The sequence below is a fragment of the Bicyclus anynana genome, chromosome 10 (assembly GCF_947172395.1).
Source record: "Bicyclus anynana chromosome 10, ilBicAnyn1.1, whole genome shotgun sequence".
In the NCBI taxonomy this organism is placed as follows: domain Eukaryota; kingdom Metazoa; phylum Arthropoda; class Insecta; order Lepidoptera; family Nymphalidae; genus Bicyclus; species Bicyclus anynana.
In genome coordinates, this window is record NC_069092.1 from 2,829,305 (window position 1) to 2,852,683 (window position 23,379).

The 23,379-nt window shown below is 35.0% G+C and overlaps 1 protein-coding gene across 1 annotated transcript in view; it reads left to right on the top strand.

Moving 5' to 3' along the window:
- Window positions 1-23,379, top strand: part of LOC112050230 (uncharacterized) — a 43,253-nt gene that overhangs the window by 15,082 nt on the left and 4,792 nt on the right. The window contains exon 5 of the transcript XR_008251178.1: window positions 207-23,295. The gene's annotated coding sequence lies outside the window, so the exon portion shown is untranslated. The remainder of the gene's footprint in view (window positions 1-206; window positions 23,296-23,379) is intronic.

Sequence of the window (23,379 nt, forward strand, 5' to 3'; positions counted from 1 at the left end):
TCACCCGCGTGGTTCGAAACATGGATATTAGTCGTAGGCTATTAGTCAAATTAAATCATTTACTTTTTAACCGACTTCAAAAAAAGGAGGAGGTTCTCAATTTTACAACTAATAACTACTAATCTGTCTGTGTTTGTAATACCTCACAAACTTCACATATTTATAATATTAGTATAGATTCAGCTATTATTTTTTTTCTGTTTTAGATAAACGTTATTTCGAAATAATCCTCCAGAAGAGTCCGTTTGGCTTTAAAACGCGGAAGGAGAAACGTATGTGCACTTTTCGAAAATCCTGGTTAACTGAGTTCCCATGGATAGAGTCGATGGAGGAGAAAGAGAAGGCTTTTTGCAAGTTGTGCCAACGGGCCATTAGCATAGCTCACGGTGGTATTAACGACATTGACAAACATAGGAGATCCATGAAGCATGTAAGAAAAGAGGGAAAATTTGATAATGTATGACATTGACATTACATTTTGTTATTATTCAAAAAAAAAATTACGAAGTTTTTTAAAACTAGTTGACAGTGAGATGTTATGACATTTAGATATATATTGTGATGGGGTGCTTCGATTAAAATTAATATATGTACGGATTACGTTCTCGTATAAAATATGGATTTTATAAGCCCTCGATAATGCCTAAACCTACAATAAAAAGTGTTTCAAATACAAGAATATGTTTGCTAAAGTCAGCTTTTCAGTCCGGTTCCAGAAGCTTTATTAACTGTGCAAGACTCGTAGGTCATAGGTACTACTAAGAATTTAAAACTTGGCGGATCCTTATTTTTCAAATTTAATGGAATAATATAATATAAATAATAAAATAATTAGTATTATCGTTATTTTATCTTTGTATTCAAAAACGGGGTATTTTCGATATTATATCACCTGACAAGGCGCGGCGTAGCGGAACTATTTTCGACTTTATTCCAACGCCAGTAATGTCACTAACCGTTTAACAGTCACAATCGTCTTTTATCCACGTTTCGTCGGCGAGTGTTAGACCTAAGATATACTCTTGTAGAAAGAGTGCGTACTCTAACGGGAATATGTAGTAACATCTCACTGGTCATTGGGTTATGCTGATTAGGCCTTAGTAAATTAAATAAAGCATTGTGGACTAAACAAAAGGGTGTCAGGGTAATGTGAGGTTTTATTAAGTAAATTTGTTGTTTTTTAGAAAGTTGAATAAAATTTTTAATGCATTTACTAAACTTGTTTTTCTACTTTTATACTTGTTAAAAACAAATGTATGTATGTAAATATGTATGAAAATTTTTATTTTATTGTATAGGGCACACTACAGTAAATAATCCTCTTCATAATTGAGCTTAGACCCACTTATCAGCCGATAGACGTCCACTGCTGGACATATGCCTCTTGCATGGACCTCCAAGCACTCAGTCAGTCTCGAGCCGCCAGCATCCAGCGGCTCCCTGCAACCCGCTTGATATCTTCGGTCCACCTAGTGGGGGGTCGACCAACACTGCGATTTCCGGTGCGGGGTTGCCATTCCAGCACCTTGGGACCCCAATGTATACATAGGCTCTTGGACGCACTTAACCCACTTACACAGATCCAATTTTTATCATATCAACGAATGTTGTTATACAGTAGATACGAGTAAATTGTTGATGGTCAAAGTAATAATTTATAATTTATTTGGTATTTTTCTTAATCTTAAATAACATTTATTTGACATTATCAGAATTTGACATTTTATTAATTACTAGTTGTAAAAATAAAATCATAATAATATAATGTAGAAATAAAAAAAGAAATTCTGTAAAATTGCCAGCAAAGGCAATTGTAATATTGTAGACAACATTGTATCTACTCTTAAATGCGGATTGACAGACAAACAAAAGGCGTGATATAATAATAGACCAAAAAATTAATGCAAATGTAATTTCCAGAAAAACTTCAGTTCCTACCAACAATAAAGGGTAACATACCAATGTATAAGAATTATACATTTTCGAGCTCGAACAATAACTCGTTTCGGTGTTCCAGTCGACTCAGGGGCAAATGCAGAGCTCGCTTAACTATTGACGGCGATGGATACGTTGTCAAGGGCAGGTTTAACCACTGCCATCCACCGCCCACTTATTATAAAACCTCTGACGGATTATATACTAGAATCCGTATAATGGATGCTAAATGGCAGTGAGAAAGTGGTACTTGGAAATTTGCACCGAATACCGAATTTCCAAAGATGTTTTAGTAGGATCCTACAAAATGTCAAAACAGTTTTAGTAGGATTCTTCCAAATTTCCAAAACTGTTTTAGTAGGATCCTACCGTATATAACTAACAACTATATCTAAGTAACTCTCGTCAAAATCGGTTCAACATTTTAGGACTAAAAATAATTTATTATTGCAAATATTTCTATATTAAATTTCATGAAGGTATTGTCTTTTTTGCAAGAAGGCTTTGCTTTCTACTCTTTTGGACTGTGCTTGTTTTTTTCTTTTCAGTTTTTAAATTTTATGCAGTCTGATTTTTATTTTTGTAGTAATTTTTTTTAGTACATTTTGCTGACCAAACTCAGTACTAAAAAAAGTATTATTCATATTAATTATATTAATTCCACTTAATTAAATCTTGATTATTTTAAGCCAAAATGTCAACATTTCATAGAAAAAGCATTGATTGAAAGATATTGTTGTTTTTTTTATTATAATATATAGATTAGATAAGAAAGAAAAAATATGATTGTAGGTATAGAGTATTAACTTTCACGTGTTGTGTTTATCCAGAGAGACTAAGTTTCCTGCCGACGTCTAAGGGTGACTTACCAATGTTTAAAGGATATACGTTTTCCTATTACAACGGAAAACGAAATTTACGCTGTTCGAGGAAAGCCTGTGGAAAATGCAATGCACGACTGACGGTCGACGACGAAGGTTACATTGTCAAAGGTCAATTCCAACACAACCACCCGCCGCCTGTTTACCACAGGACTTCAAACGGTATCTACGTTAAAGTTGATTTTGGAAGGGCTTGATTTTTATATTTAATTATGTTATATTACTAGCGGACGCCCGCGACTTCGTCCGCGTGAAAATCAATGAAAACTTTCAACCCCTATTTCACACCATTCTTTTTATATTTTTGCAATTTTTTTATAGTGTAATAAATTGTCCACTAATTTTACGTTTACAAATGTACCTTGAAAACTGAAAGAATTTCCATACAAACTTTCTACCCCTAGTTCACCCCAATTTGATTTTATTTTCGCGACAAAAGTATCGGACCAGTAATTTTGAGATTAGCGCGTTCAATGAAACAAACAAACAAACTTTTCAGTTTTATAATATTAGTATAGATAGTAGTGGACGCCTGCTATTTCGTCCGCGTGAAATTCAGTTGTTCATCCCGCGGGAACCATGGATTTTACAATCAAATCGAAATTAGCCTATGTTTTAATCCAGGGTATTTTCTATCTTCACTTTAAATTTTAGTCAAATCGGTTAAGTAGGGGCGGCGTTAAAGAGTAACAAACATCCATACATACTTTCGCGTTTATAATATTAACGTAGGATTAAATTATTATTTTTTTCGATGAAGAGGTTCAGCTCAGGGGAGTACCTACCGCCGTATCAATAATACGCCCCCCCCCCCCCCCCCCCCCTCCGGACTACGGACTACGGGCCCCTTACGTATGCAAGAAAAAAAAAATTGTTCCCTGTAAAAAAACCATGTAAAATTGCCTATGAGTTTTCAATTCAGAAATTATAGAAATACTGTATACATACTGTGTATTATTATTTAACTAAATGGACTTAAATATTATTAAAAATAATAATTTTAAAATGTTTTTCTGTTTTGCTGACGCCCTTTCTGTTTGCACACGCAACCAATCCTGTCACATTAACACTACACTATACTAATAGCATTAACAACTGAGTCTTAGGGCCATAAATCATTTCTCTATATCTATCTCGCTTGCACTTATGGGTCTTATGGAGCCGTCTAGTGAAGGGTGTAACAATGAAAGACATATTATCGATAAGTAAAGTTTATTATCGTATCTTGTTCACAAAATTAAAAAAATTAACAATATTTGATTTAATATAATACATATTTCATATTATATAATTATTAACTAAATAAAATTAATCTTCATCTGAGTCTTCATCATCAGAATCTTCGTCTTCTGCCAAATTTATTATATATTAGTATCCATAGTGCGCAACGAGTAACACATGAATGTATTTATTTAATTGCAGTAAACACATTTATAGCAAAAAAAATACGCAATGCAATTACATTAGAAACCGACCAATCAGAATCGTCCAAATCATTATTGACTCATCATTAGCACGTGCGCAGGTAGCCGTTTATCGATAATTAGGGTGCGCAGGTAGGCGCGCTGCACATTCCTATCTTTTTTGACTTTTATGACCGGACGACTCAGATGATAATGCGCATACTATACATGAGATGAAATAACTATATCAGTATATTTACTGTATATTTATTATTCGTATAGTAAATTCAATGGCAGTGCAACTGGAAATGTCACTATCTCTTTCATTGCGTTGGGACGAATGAGATGGTACTGGGACAGCTCCGCTGCAATTGGACGATATTTTGCCTATTTCTCTTCACTTGGTCGCATGTTAGTGTTTACTTTTATCCAGAAATAAATCATTCATGGTGATTTTTTTTGAATAAGCAAATATCAATTCGAAGAGACTAAAGCTATGGTCTCTTCATCTCTTCACGCGGCGTCGGACATGTAATCGTATGATAAACGTCTACAGTGGTCTTTTGTTCCGTCGCAGTTAGTATCTGCGGCATGCCGCTGCGGCGCGCCGCACACCGCAGCGGCGTGCGTCGCGATCAAGAAACAATAGCTTAGTAAATACAATTTCACACAAAATAACATTGTTATTAACACTTACGGATTAAGTATTTGCTTAGACATGTTTGATGAAAATCGGTTGAGTCGTTTAAAAGTTTTGTGGGGTGAAAGTGGGGATGAATAACCGGATGTTTGCGAATATACCTACTTGAGTGGAGTCGCAAATGAAATATTATAATGAATATTGTTCACTTGATCGAGTTTAATTAATAATTTTATTCCTATACTATACTATTGCTAAAGTATTGTAGGTATTTCATAGTCCGAAAATTTGAATTTTTACAGAAAAACTTCAATTTCTACAAACGCCAGGAGGACTTATACCGATGTTTAGAAATTATACGTTCTCATATGAACACGGGAAAAGATATTTGAAATGTTCAAGGGGAAAATGCAAGGCGAGACTTATAGTAGATTCTGAAGGGTATGTCATTAAAATATGTTGCGAGCATTGCCACTCACCCCCGATTTACCACCAGACATCTGACGGGTTTTATATCAAAATTAGTAATGGAACATAAATACGTCAAGTTTTATACCTCATTCGCACGAGAGTTAAAAAAGCGATAACTCAGCGTTGGCGCTTTTATTAACGTTCTTAATTTATTAATTAATGTCTGTTTCCAACGCCTAAAATTGAAAATGCAACACTAAGCCTTCATTCGCACGAGAGTTTTTTTTTAACGGACGTTAAAAAAACGTTCAAATATAGTATGAAGTTAAATGAAGGTCTATTTACAACGCCCAAAATTGAAAATGCAACACAGCTCGATAAAAAAGCGTCGTGTTTTAAGAACGCTGTCAAGTGAACATGTACTTGGGCATGCATTTGTTGTATTTCAACGCTTTTTTGACGTCCGTTAAAAAACACTTGTGCGAATGAGGCTTTAAGGTTAAGTAAGCGGGCGGCTAGCTGTAATTTCAATGCTGCTGTTTGATTGTGAAGAAGAGAAAATAAAATACTTTTTCATTTTATTTTATTTAATGGCAAGTATTTATTTGCTTTGTTGTTAATATACATGAAACAATTAATTGTATTTCTTTTAGTATTTAAACTGATAGTTATTATTTAAAATTATCTTAGTGAATAAATATCACGTCTCAAGCGGCGAAGGAAAACATCGTGAGGGAACCTGCGTACCTGAGAATTTTCTTATTTATCTATGTGTGTGAAGTCTGCCAATCCGCATTGGGCCAGTGTGGTGAAAGGCCTAACCCGTTGACACTCGTGCTCAACAGTGAGTCGATTATGGGTTGTTAAACCCCTCCCGCCCCCCACCCCCCTAGTTGATTTAGCTTGAACTGGGTCGTTGATTCCGTGATAAATCAAAAGTTCAAGTATAATAATAATAGTTGTAAAATAAATTTATCCATATCTATATATCCATTCTCACGTGCGTTTTTTTAACGGGCGTTAAAAAAGCGTTCAAATATAGTATGAAGTTAAATATAGGTCTATTTCCAATGCCCAAAATTTAAAATACAACACAGCTCGAAAAAAGCGTGTGAACATATACTTGGGAATCGCTCGTGCGAATGGAGGCTTACGTTATATTTGTCCGTGGTGATATGTGACCTTTAGGTTTATTCAATTGTTTAACATTGTGAAGTAAATAAAAGTCTATTTTGTAACCTTTAGTTTTATTTTTTTGAAATACAAGTTTTGCATCTTTCGCTATCGTCATCGTGGTAATAAAGAAATTTAAAAAAATTTATTGTATTTCTTTTACTATATATACTGTTTATTATTTTAACTCAGTGATGAACTGTTGTGGTTCCGTGGTTAGCTTATGTGGTTTTGGATCATGATGTCCTAGATTCGGTGCTTGGGTCAAGCTATATGTAGGACTGAACTGATCTTTCTTCTAATCTTTCAGTAACATTAGCCTGGAGTTTGGAAGTTGGTGGTGTTAAACCCCGTGCCTTGTAGAGTACGTTAAGGCGTCGGTACTGTCATTATTTTTAAGATCTAATAATTATTGTTAAAATCATACAGTATCAGATTAAGCCCGTCAACATGCATTGTAGCAACGTAGTGGGTCTATGCTCTATATCGCATGGCCGGTCCCTGTATGCGTCTACAAGGCCAGGCACAGAATAGAACAGATACACAAAAATATTAATTTACTTTATGAGTAATCTGTGCAAAAATGACAAGCGTATCAAAATTTCATTATATGGAAAACAGGCAAAGATGCAAATTCATTTTCAGAAAGTGTGTTCAAAGTGTGTAGTGGGTCTATGCTCTATATCGCATGGCCGGTCCCTGTCTGCGTCTACAAGGCCAGGCACAGAACAGAACAGATACACAAAAATATTAATTTACTTTATGAGTAATCTGTGCAAAAATGACAAGCGTATCAAAATTTCATTATATGGAAAACAGGCAAAGATGCAAATTCATTTTCAGAAAGTGTGTCTTCTCGCAAATGTGTTATAAAACGTCGTATGACGTACGTGCGCTTTGATAATTACAACATCTGCTTCTTTACTAAAGCTCTCGCCACGAGCTGCAATATCGCCTCGGCTGTGATTTTCAATTTACCGCACTTATATCATAATGTACTATTATTAATGAGTTGTGTGATTTTTACAGGAAATCTACAATTTCTTCCGACCATCACAGGCTTCATACCAATGTTTAATGATTACTCATTCTCTTATTACAATGGGAAAAAGAGATTGCGCTGCTCGAGGATGTTCCGAGGGAAGTGTCCAGCGAAGTTATCCGTCGACTCCGATGGGAGAGTTCTTGCGGGAATCTTCGACCACAATCACCCTCCTCCTCTCTTTCATAAGACCCATAACGGATTGTACATTAAATTGAAAAATGGAAAATAAAATATATATTGCTAAAATCTCTCGTAGGTATTTCTTTTCAAAGTCTCTTCTCAGCAGAACCTTACGAATTAGTGGTAGAGACTTTAGAAATTGTCAAACTTGTCATATCAAATCTATACTAATATTAGAAAGCTGAAGAGTTTGTTTGTTTGTTTGATTGATTCATACGGGAACGGGAAACATGCGGGCGAAACCGCGCTGCGGCGTGGGCTTATTTGTAACTAGCGGATGCTCGCGACTTTGTCCGCATGGAATTCAGTTTTTGTATTATATATTAAATACGTGTATTTGTTAATCCAGAGTAAAAATCTATTTCACAAACAAGGAACAAACATAAATAGTACACTTACACACAAAGTTTCGCCTTTATAATATTATTGTGATAAATGAATTTTGTTGCTTTTAATAAGTCGAATCTTCATTTGTCTGAAAATCTTTTAAATTATTAAATAAACAGTTCGATCTTTTAAATTATTATATGACCAACCATGTTTTTTTTTGGGATAAAAAGTAAAATTGTACTTGGAGTAAGACTTTTATTCTCTGAATCAATGGAAACCCATGTTATTTTTGTTATTTAGTTGTAATCTATGAAATATTTTAATCGTACAAAACCAATGAAGGCTACAAAACACAGAGATTAGTTATAGTTAACTAGTACATTTAGAAATAAATGAATAAATACTATTTTCAGAAAAACTGCAGTATCTACCAACGGATAAAGGCCAAGTGCCTATGTTTAGGCACCACACGTTCTCTTTCTCTGGAAAAAGGTTATTGTTATGTTCACGGAGGCTGAGAGGGAAATGTCCCGCAAAAATTATATTGGACAACGAAGGATATGTGGTTGGAGGAGTGTTTGACCATGTACACCCTCCGCCGGAGTACTTCAAAACCGCGAACGGCATGTTTGTTAAAATAAATTGCGGAAGAAAATGAAAGAGATCGTCATCGTCATAGTCAAAGTTATAGTCATAGTCATAGTCATAATAGTCATAGTCATAGTCATTGTCACCGTCATAATCATGGTCTCGATCCCTATTCTTGTGGATAAATTGGACTCTCTCGGCATTAGCGGCATTTCATTACAAATTTTTACCGGTTACTTGACTAACCGCACTCAACAAGTTAAGATAAGTAACCACCTCAGTGATGAAGTTAACCTGACCTTTGGTGTTCCTCAGGGCAGCATCTTAGGCCCTACCCTGTTTCTTATCTACATGCACAATCTATGCCTCTTAACCATTTCGAAAGGTGAAATTGTGTCATATGCTGATGACACAGTCTTACTGTTAACGGGTGATACCTGGGAGGATGCCTTGACAAACGCAGAAAAGGCCCTACTACTAATATATTGTATTTATGTTTCATGATTTCCTTTTTTGTGTTTTGCCAAATAAAAATCTTTCTTTTTTTCTTCTTTCATAGTCATAGTCATAGTCTTAGTCATAGTCATAGTCATAGTCATAGTCATAGTCATAGTTATAGTCATAGTCATCGTGACCATCAACAGTATTGTCGCTGATTATGGACGCAAGAAAACCGCATCCATGTAACCATCTTGATATCGCAATTGGAGGGTCGATCAACACTGCGCTTTTCGGTGCGAGGTCGTCATTCCAGGGCCTGTAGCCATGTGGTACGTAGATTCTTTTTCTACTATCGCAAACGCTTCGAAAATTAAAAAAAATATGGGAATAACATTTGAGATCGACAGGTCACGTGATTAAGTTATCGTTCAGATCTGTCATTCCTATACAATTTTTTAGTTTTTGAAGCGTTAACGTTTGTAGAAAGAGAATCGTCATGCCACATGGCTACAGGCCCAGAACCTTGGGACCCTAACGTACGTCGGCTCTTCGAACTATTAAAATATAGCTACGGGTAATTAATAAACAAAAAATAAAATCGGTCTCCTCACTCACTCGACAAAATGCTACGCCTAAACTGGGTAGGTATCCATAACTTGCATTATATAATAAAAATGTAACTTGTATAATTATTATTATATTGTATAATGTAATGTGTGGTATTGCTTGATTATTAAATTAAATAAATAAATAAAGTTAATACCTTGTATGTAAGTTTTCAAAATTACGATCAAAATCTCATTTGAATTATAAATTTATTTAAATTGTATCTTATTAGGCTCCTTAAATATAAGTATAAAAAAGTGTGAAAATATTTTTTATTTGAATAATATAAAAATGTTTTGTTGTTAAAATTATTCTTATCATTTCTGATAGAAATGAAACTGAGTAACATTTACGGGGTAATTGCAGAAAAATTGATAATTTTGAACACATCCCGCGGCGAAGTGTTCATGTACAGAGGTTACACTTTCTCCTATTACACCGGCAAGAAGAACCTGCGCTGCTCTAAGAGAATCAGTAGCAAGTGTAACGCTCGGCTCAGACTCGACGATGATGGTTACGTCATCGGGGGAATCTTCGAGCACTGCCACCTACCCCCTGTTTATCACAGAACCACGGAGGGTTTATTTATTAAATTAAACTAAAATGAAAAAAAAAAAAAAAAAATCTTTTTTTGACCACTACAAAACTGTAATTTAGCATCATTATGTAAATTAAAAATGCTACACTTGTAACATAAAATCTTGAATTTTTTTTTTGAGGTACGTCTTCTACATGTAAAGTGGGGATGAATTTTTATTTACTCATTTATCTGATAGTATGGGGTAATGTTCGATAGGTATTTGAAACATATTTTTGTTTGTTATAAATGGTTCTGTAAAACACTATTTTTCGATTTAAGAATCAGTTTGTAAAATATTGAGGTCTAAAGTGCATTTTTCAAAATCTTTTTATATCGTTATAAATCTCAGAAACGGTGATCTTAGGAAACATTGATAACTTTTTTATTGACAATTACACGCTCTACAAATTTGTGTTTACTAATTTTATAAAAAAAACTTACTGTTTTCCTCAAAATTGCGAATACCCTATTTTCGTAACCTGACATTGAGTAGTATTTTTTATGTTTTGACGAATTATACCAATTTTCAGCTTTATGAGTGAGCTATTGATGTAGTCTCGGATGTCTAATTTGACTGGAGTGATAATTTTAATGTTACAGATAAAATCCAAATGATACAAACAAATCGTGGCAAAGTATTCATGTACAGAGGTTATACTTTTTCGTATCGTAACGGAAAGAAGGCGCTGTGTTGTTCACGACGTATAACTAGCAAGTGCACAGCAAAACTGAAACTTGACGACTACGGTTACGTCATCGATGGATGCTTCAAACACAGCCATCCTCCACCTCTTTACCACAAGACCGCGGAAGGAGTATTTGTTAAAGTAAAATATTAAAAAAATATATACAACTTAGAACCTTCTCCTTTTTGGAAGTCGGTTAAACGAGTGTGACCTCACGACTAAAGCAAAACTTCTTTTGTCTCACCATCTATATGTGTAGTATTATCTCCCTCTCAACTTTGCATCCGTTCGCCTCGCACGATCACACTTTTCGTAACGCTTGTCACGCATTCACCATCTTATTCAACAAGTTATAGGTGCGTAAAGAAATTTTACTTCAATAAATAATATTATTGATATTAAAAAAATTGTTCAAGAAACATGCTTTTAAATAAATGCTCTAACATGTAGGTATCTGGAAGTTTATTTTTTCCTATACGTAACTTAATCAAAAATAGTTTTCTGATTGATTTAGTTGTAAAATTTTAGAATAATAATATTTTAATAAGCTGTAAAAATCTGTAAATGAAATATTTTTTCATATAGATTTCGATTTGGAAGAAAGTGCAAATAAATAAAATTGTATACTTACATACGTCTACTGATTGTTTTCTCAATAACTACCGACGTACCTACTGAAAATAGATTTCTTTTTACTCCAAAGTCAATATTTATTTCGATTTTAAATCTACAATAGCGTTGATCTGCCTAAGAACATTCGCGTATCTAGGATTACTTCCTACGATGGCCTGGCCCCCACAATAAGTTATTAGTATCATAATATAATTCCATATCGGTAGTCCAGAATCCTAGCTAGGGTAGACACGGCAGGGTTATTATGTAACTCGGTGTACCATTCAAACAATCAGTCACTACATCGTTTTTCATCGTATTTTCGGTTTTGCAACCATTTAACATGGTTTTTTCAACGAAATGACATAATTATCGACATTTTACGTACTATGGCATTAGTCTATTAGTGGTAGTAGCAAGTAGTAACTTAATTTTGACGAAAAACTGGTATTTACTTAATTTCGTTGAAATAATCATGTTAGACGATCGCAAAAAAATCACTGCCACTTTATCTGAAATGGCGCAGTTAATGTTATTTCTGTGAAATAAATATGTTAGATGATAACAAAAACAAATATACGATGAAAAATGATGTAGTGACTCATTGTTTGAATGGTACACTGCGATACATAATAAGGCCGCAGGTCCATTCTAGGGTGGGCACAGCCAACCCGGCCCTTCCACTATATACGCCTATGCCTAAGATGCAGATTAATCTCATTATAAGGTACTAGCCTACGGTTTCACACGCGTAGTTCCCGTTGCAAATATAATACGGGATAAAATATAGCCTATGAAACTCATAAATAACGTGGCATTTTACTAGTAATTTTCAAAATCAGTTCAGTAGATCCAGAGATTATCTCCTACAACACCACAAATTATATGTAGTATAAAAAATGTATTTGCGGGTAGTGACAAAAATATTTTGTTTTTTTTTTTACAGATTCCGTCTTTCCTGGACCGTTGAAGTTCGTCGAATCATTGCGCGGTGGTCGTGTTTTGCATGTGCTGGGCCACACGTTTCACAAAATGAACAAGAAGGCGAACTATTGGCACTGTTCGCAGAGGATATACAGGGGGTGTCGCGCCAAAGTCAGGCTAGACCCCAGCGGTACGGAAATTGTCATCTGCGATCTGGAACATACGCACCCTCCGAAGGACGCTCCGCTCGAAATATCATTTCGTTTAATTAAATAATAAATAAATATTTTCTTTGAATTCGAGTTCTGTGTGCCTAGTGGTGGTTTTCAATGTTTTCATACTGTGACTATCGCGTAAACGTAAACACAAATTTCTAATGCACACCATTGACGATCAATTATTCTCACGTTTCTGCAGCACCCACGACTATAACTGATTGTGTATTGGTCGCTGCGTGCATGACGGCTCGACTTATGAAACGTCTTCGCTGCCGTTTGCGCTGTAGAAACGTTAGAATAATTGACCGTCAATGGCTGACTAGGAATTGAAACAGTTGTGCAGTAATGCCACTAGATGGCGCTGTTTCAATTCCTTGTAAATTCGCGTTTACGTTTACGCGATATTCATAATATCAAACTGGTACTAGGCACTCTGTTAAATTTTTTTACTAGCAAAACTTTTGAGTTAAATACCTATTATTTTTTTATTTTATTTAGTCAGTGCCTACATTAGTGACAACATAAAAGTAAAAAAAAATCAACATCCGCTGCAATGAATATACTGAATACTGCAACATCTTGGGATTTCGCCATGTTGAACATGGCGAAATCCCAAAGATGTTGCAGTTAAAATAATTAAGTCGATTGGAGATATCTTAAAATTTATTTGAAAAATTTCGCCCATACTACACGTTAGTAAGTATGTGCAAAATTTACTCACTAAATAAAAAACTTGTAAATATTTTTTCTAACATCTTAGGTAAAAGTAGTGACGTGCATAAATTTTGAATTCAAATATTGATGTTATACAAATTTCGCTTAACTAACTACTAATGTCGTTGCAGCCATTCGCCGGTTTTTTAAAGCAAGAAGAAATCACAAGTACCAAACGCATGGAATCAGGAGGAGAAACTGCGTCGGCTGCTACCAGAAGTTGAGGACTACTCTGAACAGACTCGATGCAAACAACAAAGTGAAAAAAATCAGATCGTTTTGCGTTGAATGTGAGAAAGGATATTGCGTTGAATGTTTTTATGCCACACACACCAATCATTTTTGTTAACCAAAATCCCTTAATAAATTCCAAATTATACGTACAATGATATTATAAGGCCTCATTCGCACGAGAGCTATTTTCACGGACGTTAAAAAAACTCTTGTCCGAATGAGGGCTAATGCTGCGATGTAGTTGTAATGATATTTTTCATGATAGCGTTCAAATACAACAAATGCATTCCCAAGTATATGTTCACGTGACAGCGTTTATAAAACACGACGCTGTTTATCGAGCAGTCATTTTCAATTTTGGCGCTGGAAATAGACCTTCATATAATTTCATACAATATTTGAACGCTTTTTCAACGTTCGTTAATGAAATTCTCGTGCGAATAAGGACATGTTGCGATGTAGTAGTAATTATATTTTTCATACAGAAAACTCAAAACTAAGGTTACAAAGGCTTAAGTAATTAACATTCGACTTTTATCGATGTTTTTTTTTCTCCGCTCTAGCTACTGTTATCAACATTCCTGTAAAAATACTTATGACTTTGTTAAGAAAATTATGATGATTTTTTCTATTACGTAATGGTAAAATTTAGATAATTAGGTATATCGCAAAAAAGACTATGGTTGGTAATAAATAATTAAATACGTAATTAAATAAATAGCAAACCAAGCCAAATCTTCATTTTTTGTTAAAAAAAATGTATATATTTAGGTAATTCTATCTATAACGAGAGTAGAAATTCAAGATAATTCAGTAAAATTATACAATAGGTAATAATGTAAATAATGTGTTTGTATATTTTGAAAATTTAATTGTGATTTTGTGACCTGTTCTCAACGTACTGAAATATGACAACATTTTATAATTTTGATTATAAATTGAATTTATTTTGCATTTCGGTTGGTGTAATAAAATAATGGCTTAGGTAGGTACTTTGCTTGTTTATTGCTGGGGGGGTTTCTGATGTAGTTAGGTATTGATGTTTAACCGAAAGGTTTTGTGTGCGAGTCCCAAACTGGGCTAGTTTGGACCAGTTTAGGATTTCATGTCTTAGACTACAGACTAAAGAATGATACAGAATGAGTCTATACAAGCAACGCGATGAGGCCGGTGAAACCCATAAAAAACAAACGTCACGCGTCTTCTTGACATCTGCATATATCTAAAAACTTTTTTTAAAATTTGTATTTCAAGATTTAACATTTACAACAATTACAACAATCATTAAATTGACATCATAATAGACTTACCTTACCTTACCTTGTCAGCCGATAGATGTCCACTGCTGGACATAGCCCTCTTGCACGGACCTCCAAGCACAACGGTCTCGAGCCGACAGCAACCAGTAACTGCCTGCAACCCGCTTGATATCCTTGGTCCACCTAGTGGGGGGTCGACCAACACTGCGCTTTCCGGTGCGGGGTCGTCATTCCAGCACTTTGGGACTCCAACGTCCATCGGCTCTTCGAACTATGTGGCCTGCCCATTGCCACTTCAGCTTCACAACTCTCTGAGCTATGTCAGTGACTTTGGTTCGTCTGCGGATCTCCTCATTCCTGATTCGATCACGTAGAGAAACTCCAAGCATAGCTCGCACCATCGCTCGCTAAGTGACTTTGAGCCTTCTAATAAGGCCCATAGTCAGCGATTAAGTGTCGGATCCGTAGGTCATCACTGGCAACACGCACTGTTCGAAGACTTTCGTCTTTCGTCTTCATAATAGACTAATAATCAATAATTACCTATAAATATACTCCATCTTATTTTTTTAGTTCTTGTAAGCAATTTTTTAAATATTAAAAAAAAATTACTTACTGCTGCGACGCTTCATGTTGTATTGACTTGAGAATGCATCCCTGCCGTGTTCTGTACGCTCTATCTGCCTATTATTCTTTAATCTGTATCTTAAACTAAATTATTCTCTTCGGTTTGGTCGAGTACTTGGTGGATTTGGCCGTGCCTTCAATATAATTCTGCGTAGACATCAATCAGAAATATTGTTTGAATAAATTGAACTTTTGAATAAAGTACCTAAGTAGTAGACTTCATTGTCACTTCATATCAAATGAAAACACGGTCAAGCGCTGGCAATTAATGAACAAGTTACAATTTCAAAAATGCAAAGAACCATCGCGTAATGTATTTAGTCAGAATAACCACTTTTATATCAATATGTTTTTGAGTCAGGGGCAGACAGGCAGACACGTGATTAAGGAAGTGGTTCATAGTCTAATTGGGCGAATTAAGCGTGGTTGACTCTACTCCACTTCTCTTCAAAAAATTAAAAACAGTTCTTCTGAACAGCACTTGCGGACTGTTTCTATTTTTTTGCTGAGAAGTATACTTATTAGTAGGTACATTCGTCTCTCTGTATGTGTTGCTTAAATTATAAATAAATGTCTCCGCAACGTGTAACTTATTGCTATAACGCCATATTTTTGTGATAAATAAATAAAAAATATCGAAAAATAAATAATATGTCGACGTTTTTAAGTAGTATTGATATGTGTATATTTAACATTCCAATACATATCGATATTATTAATTACCTTTAAAATTAAGTGAAAAAAAATCAGTAATTCAAAGCGAAAATGGTTTTAAAAATACATCGAAATTATATCGATGATATTTTGTCTAAAATATTGATCAATATATCGATATTTTTTACCTAATCTCAATGGTAAACACATCTAAATGGAAAAATTTGATTATGATAGTATGAAATGAAATATGTAATTCAGTTGTATTTGTAAAGTGTGTAAAGATGTTCTCATTATATCAGTAAAACGATATTTAAAAGACAAAATAATAATAATAATTTATGTCTAATATATAAAATGATTTTTCTTTGCTTCTGTACCTCTATACTATTACTATTTATATAATTAATTAAATAATTTTAGAGTATTTGTTAGGTTTAAATAAGGAAGGTTACACAGTAGCGTATGTTCAACGTATAAGCAGCGCGTTTGCAAAGCGTTTGTAAAACGTTTACCTATATAGGACATTTTTTTAGTCATACAGTTTTTATCAAAAGTTGCGTAGTTTGTTAAAATAGAGATCTTTATTTCCCAATGTTTTGGATTAGTAAATTTTTGTAGTGGCCGGTAAATTACCATCAGGCATAAAGATTATCTTTATTTTGCCGACGCCCGATGGTTTCAACAGCGTAATTCGCGTTACCGTGAAAATACGGGGATAAAATATAACCTATGACAAACACAAGTAACGTGGCTTTGTAGCAGTAAAAGAATTTTCAAAATCGGTTCAGTTGATCCAGAGATTACCCCCTACAACATCACAAACGTACGTAGTTACCTCTTTAAAATATGACTAGCAGACGCCCCGCGGATTCACTCGCGTAGCTGCCGTTTCTTGGGTAGTGTATGGCAGAACGAGGAAGGTATATCTTTCAGAGCGTCTCCATTGAGACTCGCCACCTTTTCAATTGTCCAGCTAGCCTATTTACTATTTTAGCCTTTGTTACAGATTGTGATTTTGTTACCTATTAAAATAAACATCAAATCAATTGACGAAATGTCATCTACCTACTGATGATATTCACCAGTTAGCACGGCATGACATTTGTTACATATAACCTCTATTTCGTATATGTCAATTGGCATATAGCAAATATATTGAATTAGCCTTCAGACTGACGATGGCTTAGAATTTGTTACTAATTGCTTCTGTTCTTTCAGATCTGAAGTTCCACTTCATAACGACAATGCACGGGTGCCCGCTGGTATTCTTGAACAACAACACTTTCTTCAGGTTGAACGGCACCTGGTATTGCTCTAAACGATCGTCGAAGAAATGCAGCGCCAAACTGAAGCTAGACAAGGACAGGAAGAAGATCATAAAGTGCTCTCTTGAACATAACCACGACCCGACATATATGTCTTTCTAAAACGTTTATACGATCTGAGGTCTTGTTCAGTTTTTTATTAAGGCTCACTGCATCGTTCACGTGAAATTGTGTTTTTTTCCGTACATTCGTTTTTCATAAAACAAAACTATGTGTTACTTCGTTATAGATTAAATGAAACTCACGAAATTTGTGAAAATCAGTTGAGTAGAGGACACACAAAAATTTCAATAGTTTTTGCTTGTGTTCTGTTGTTCTTCTTTTATCCCCTCAATTAAATGTTTTGCTTTTTATTCCAAGTACTGATCTTCGATTTTTATTCGATTACATCTACAGATGTATACTTAGTACTTAGATTTATAAATGTCACTTGTAAACATTTAATTGCAATCGATGTTAATAGTAATAATTACTCTATGATAACACTTTTACTATGCTAACCAAAGATATCATACTAGTCGTCGTCTTAAATATATATTTAATGGTTATCTTGAACTTTAAATAATTTTGATAGTTATCTTAAACTTAAACTTTAATCCACTGAGATTAGCCCGAATAAACGGGGAATTCCAATCTAAAAATAAATTTCTTAGGTAAATAAGAAATTCATTTTTAGATAATCGTATTGTAATTTCTAGTCATCAATACTCAATTTATATTAAGCACTGATAAGTGTGTCATATAAGTAGGTACTTAATGTATATGTTACCGTTAAATTGTAAAATACGTTAGTTTATAATCTCACTCGCGATATTGTAATCTGTCGATATATTGTAAACTGAACATATTGATTACAATTTAACGTGTTATTCGATAGATTAAATTTTCAAGACGATACTTAAGCGGTATTTACTCGTAGTTGTAAGCGTCTCGCGTTTTAAAAGCACTGCTTTTATCGTAACGTATAGTGGTAATTCAATTTTAAATAATTAAGCACGAATTCTTTTCTAATTCACACTTATTGTTATATTGAAGTCATAACTAAGCACGTACTCGTACTAAAGTGTGGTATTATCTATGTGTGAAAAATGCCCGTCGAAGTTTATTAACAAAACTATTGGTTTTATCCAAGTAGTTCATTTTAATAGAGAATCGGGGCGATAATGTACTCGATACCTTGGAGGATAGGAGCGCTAGTACGTAATTTATTGGATGTCTGTAAACTTTAATATAATCAAAATAATCTTTACTATAGAGGACCGGAACACTTGTATGTAATTTAATGGATGTCTGTAAACTGTATTGTCATCAAAATAATCTTTGCATAGAGGATCCGAACACTAGTAAGTAATATAATGGATGTCTGTAAACTTTATTATAATAATCAAAATAATCTTTACATAGAGGACCGGAACATCATCATATCAGCCGATGGACGTCCACTGCAGGACATAGGCCTTTTGTAGGGACTTCCAAACATCACGATACTGAGCCATCTGCTTTCAGCGAATCCCTGCGACTCGCTTGATGTCGTCAGTCCACCTGGTGGGGGGTCGGCCAACACTGCGCTTACTAGTGCGGGGTCACCATTCCAGCACTTTAGGACCCCAACGTCCATCGGCTCTTCGAACTATGTGCCCCGCCCATTGCCACTTCAGCTTCGCAACTCGTTAATAATAGCGAATTGGGGCGATAATATAATCGATACTTTAGAGGATCGGAGCACTAGTAAGTAATTTAATGGATGTCTGTAAACTGTATTATCATGAAAGTAATATTTGCATAGAGGATCCGAACACAAGTAAGTAACATAATGAATGTCTGTAAACTTCATTATAATCAAAATACTCTTTGCATAGAGGACCGGAACACTAGTAAGTAATTTTATGGATGTCTGTAACTTTTATTATAATCGTACCATAGAGGATCCGAATACAAGTACGTACTCGTAATTTTATTGGTATATGTAACCTTTATTATAATCAAAATACTCTTTACCATAGAGAATCGGAGCACTAGTACCTACATACGTGATTAAAAGGATAACTGTAACTTTTATTATTATTCAGATACTAGTGTTAACGTAGAGGAACGATTGATATCTATAACATTTTTTCATGACATTACTCGATTTAATAAAGCTGTATAGATTTATATCATATTACAAGTTTATAAATACTTACTTACTGGCACTTTTGAATCGGTATTAAGTGGCTTTTTTCGTACTTTTAAGGCTAGGTGCGCTATTTAATATAGGCAGTGGAATAGTGTACCAAACAGTTTTATATTGTAAGCTACCGATTTTTCGCCGCTTCAGAGACTTTGAACAACAAGACGGAGGTCCTGGGTTCGATCCCCGGCAGGGCCGATTGCGGTTTTCTTAATTGGTCCAGGTCTGGCTGGTGGGAGACTTTGGCTGTGGCATGTTACCACCCTTCCGGCAAAGACGTACCGCCAAGCGATTTAGCGTTCTGGTACAATGTTGTGTAGAAACCGAAAGGGGAGTACATTTTCATCCTACTCCTAACAAGTTAGCTCGCTTCCATCTTAGATTGCATCATCACTAACCATCAGGTTAGATTGTAGTCAAGGGCTAACTTGTAAAATATGAAAAAAAGGATCTTGGCCGCCCCGCGAAAAACTCGCCTGTCACCACTCGTCCGATATTCGAATAGGATTCTGTATCGCTATTCAGTAACGATGTTTTTATAACTCGACGGAGTGAGTTTCGAATTCGGCTCTATCTCATTTTATCCATAGTACATCGCAACTGATTCAAAAGTGCTGTAAAAATACGTAAAATGCATTTTTTGCTTGTCTTAATATATCCACTCGTAATATATACATTTTGCTATATTTATTATTTATATTGAAATTATACGTAGGAAATTTTTCAATAATCTTGGTGTTGTTCATGTGATTGTCCATAAAAAAATAATGTTTAAATTTAACTGTCTTTCTTTAAATTACCTATTAGAAGTTTGTTATGTAATTACCTTTAAATAGTTGATAAATTATATTCTGGCAATGTATATAGAAAGCCGTGATAGCCCAGTGGATATGACCTCTGCCTCCGATTCTGGAGGGCGTAGGTTCGAATCCGGTCCGGGGCTTGCACCTCCAACTTTTCAGTTATGTGCATTTTAAGAAATTAAATATCACATCATGTGAAAATATCACATGTCTCTAACCGTGATCGAAAACATCGTGAGGAAACCTGCACACCAGAGAATTTTCTTCGGAGGCTTCGGCTGTGGCTAGCTACCACCCTACCGCCAAAGGATTCAGCGTTCTGGTACGATGTCGTGTAGAAACTGAAAGGGGTGTGGATTTTCATCCTCTTCCTAACAAGTTAGTCCGTTTCAATGTTAGATTGCATCATCACTTAACATCAGGTGAGGTTGTAGTCAAGGGCTAACTTGTAAAGATAAAAAAAAAATATAAAATTGTCCTTTAGTCTACTCAAAGGACAATTTTGTATATTTTTAATTTTTTTTATTATCTAATTTGCACCTTTTTCAAGGAAACCCGCTTCAATCTTAGACTGCATGGACAAATAACATCAGGTGCAGTGGCGTGCACTTCATAGATGCATAAAAGCAATGCCCACCCAAACAACTCGATACAAACCTATGTTGGACCACTGAATACATAGTCGGCCAAGCAATTTTTAAATTTTTACTTATAGTGCATACCCTGGTTAAAAACATTATGCACGCCACTGATCAGATGAGATCTTAGTAAAGGGCTAATTTGTCAAAAAAATTAACTCGGAAGTCTTTTAACTGTTATCTATATTAATATTATAAAGTTGAAGAGTTTTTTGTTTGATTGAACGCGCTAATCTCAGGAACTACTGTTCTAATTTGAAAAATTCTTTCAGTATTAGCCCATATATTGAGGAAGGCTATAGGCTATGTAATATCTTCGTATTCGTAAGGGAACGGGAACCACGCGGGTGAAACTACGCGGAGGCAGCTAGTTCAGAATATAAGTAAAGTTTGACGTTTACGTTTCAGAGTCCATCTTAGATGTGCCCTTTGAGTTCATCAACATAGCCAAGATGAGGAAACCGTTGCTGCGCATCAAGCACTATACATTCACTCAGACCACGAACGACAAACGCTACTGGAACTGCAGCAGGAAGTTGTGCCAGGAGAAGTGCCCCGCAAGAGTACGCTTCGATTATCAAGGACAGTTGGTGTTTCTTTTTTTAGAACACAACCATTCGCCGCCGCTGTTATACAAGCGACAAGATGGATTGTACGTCAGGATTAGGAATTAAGTTTAATAGATAATACACGGCGACGACCGTGACTAGTGGTCGCAACGAACAGCGACCACGGCATAGTCATGGCCGCGTAGTGCGCGTGGTCATCAAGGCAGCTACCGATTAATGCTAACGACGTTGAACATTAATTTGGTTGTGTTTTGACGGCAATCTTTTTGTGTGTATTTTTTTCATCTTGTTGGTTATTTAACGTGTTCAAAATCTAAATAGTTACTTTGTTACAAGATTTTTAACCTATAATTAACCTATTATATTGTGAATTAACAAAACATGATGAAATTAAACATATTTTTAATGTGATTTAAAAACAAAGTAAAGGAGGTAAAGGTAAAAATATAAAAGACGTAACTGAAGTTCTGAAAATTTTATGGTTTTTGTTTTTAGACTTTTGTGACTTTTTGCCTCCTAGAAAACGAGACTAATATGAGATTAATTACATTAATTTAGGTATATAGGTAGGTAATAGTGAAAGTATATAATAATGTTTTAACACAAATGCTTGTTCACAAATATATTTTAAATATTTTAGACTTATTTGCGTTTATGATTCACGTTTTCGAATGAGTTTTAAACTGTTTATCCTATCATGTAGTATTAATAGCTTTATTTTATACATTATACGTCTAATTTTTAGTATTTTATGTAAAATTACAATAAAGTTTTACTTTTTCTATTTAAGCTATTTTCGTTTAAGTTATAAGCTCCTACGTAGGTGTCCGACTCGACACCCAGAGGTCTTGGATTCGATCCCCGCCCGCTGGACTATAGTCGTACCTACCTACATCTAATACTCAGTCTAACAGAAGGGGAACGGGTAAATTAGTCAAAGAAAAAAAAAAAGCTAAAACAAAAAACATTTGTCCTTATCTCAATCGATGGACGTCCACCACTGGACACTAAGGACAACAGTAGACGGACATCCTTATTTTTAAAGGCCCTTCCAAACCTACCGGCCTTAGCCGCACTTTATAAAAGTGTATTTTTGCAAAGAGGAACATTTGCAAAGAGGATATCCAAAGTAGTAGTCACTCGATGTCTTCCTAATCGTAAAAAAATAAATTCATTTCTATCTCTCTATCTACAGTATCGTGTGAGACAGTGAGAGATAGTGACGAATCCAAAACTCACATTGTCGAGTTATAAAAACATCGTTACAAAATAGCGTTACTGTTCTTTTTTTATGACTCGACAGTGTGAGTTTCAAATTCTTCTCTCTATAACTAAGTATAGTATCGTGTTAGACGACGAGCGACGTAGTCAAATCAGATTCCGATTCGTCATTTCTCTGAGTTATGTGTCTCTTACTGCGACTACTTTTTTCCTTCATTACTTTGTTAACAGTTCAACTGAAACCGGTTGTTAATTTTTAGGGTTATATCGTGCAGCGAACCGACGAATGTCAAAATTGATAAAAAAATGGGCAATGGTTGATGACAAGGACCTCCAGATACTGGGGTCGACGAGAACCTTCAATCTGCCCTATGAAGAGGAAAGTCTCCTTGCGGTGAAGGTGGAACGTCATCAACCTCCGATAGGTATGGTATATACATTTTTTTTTAATTTTTGAAATAGCAACCGTCTCTGCGATCGAACTTTTTCTTTGATGAAACAGAACTTAT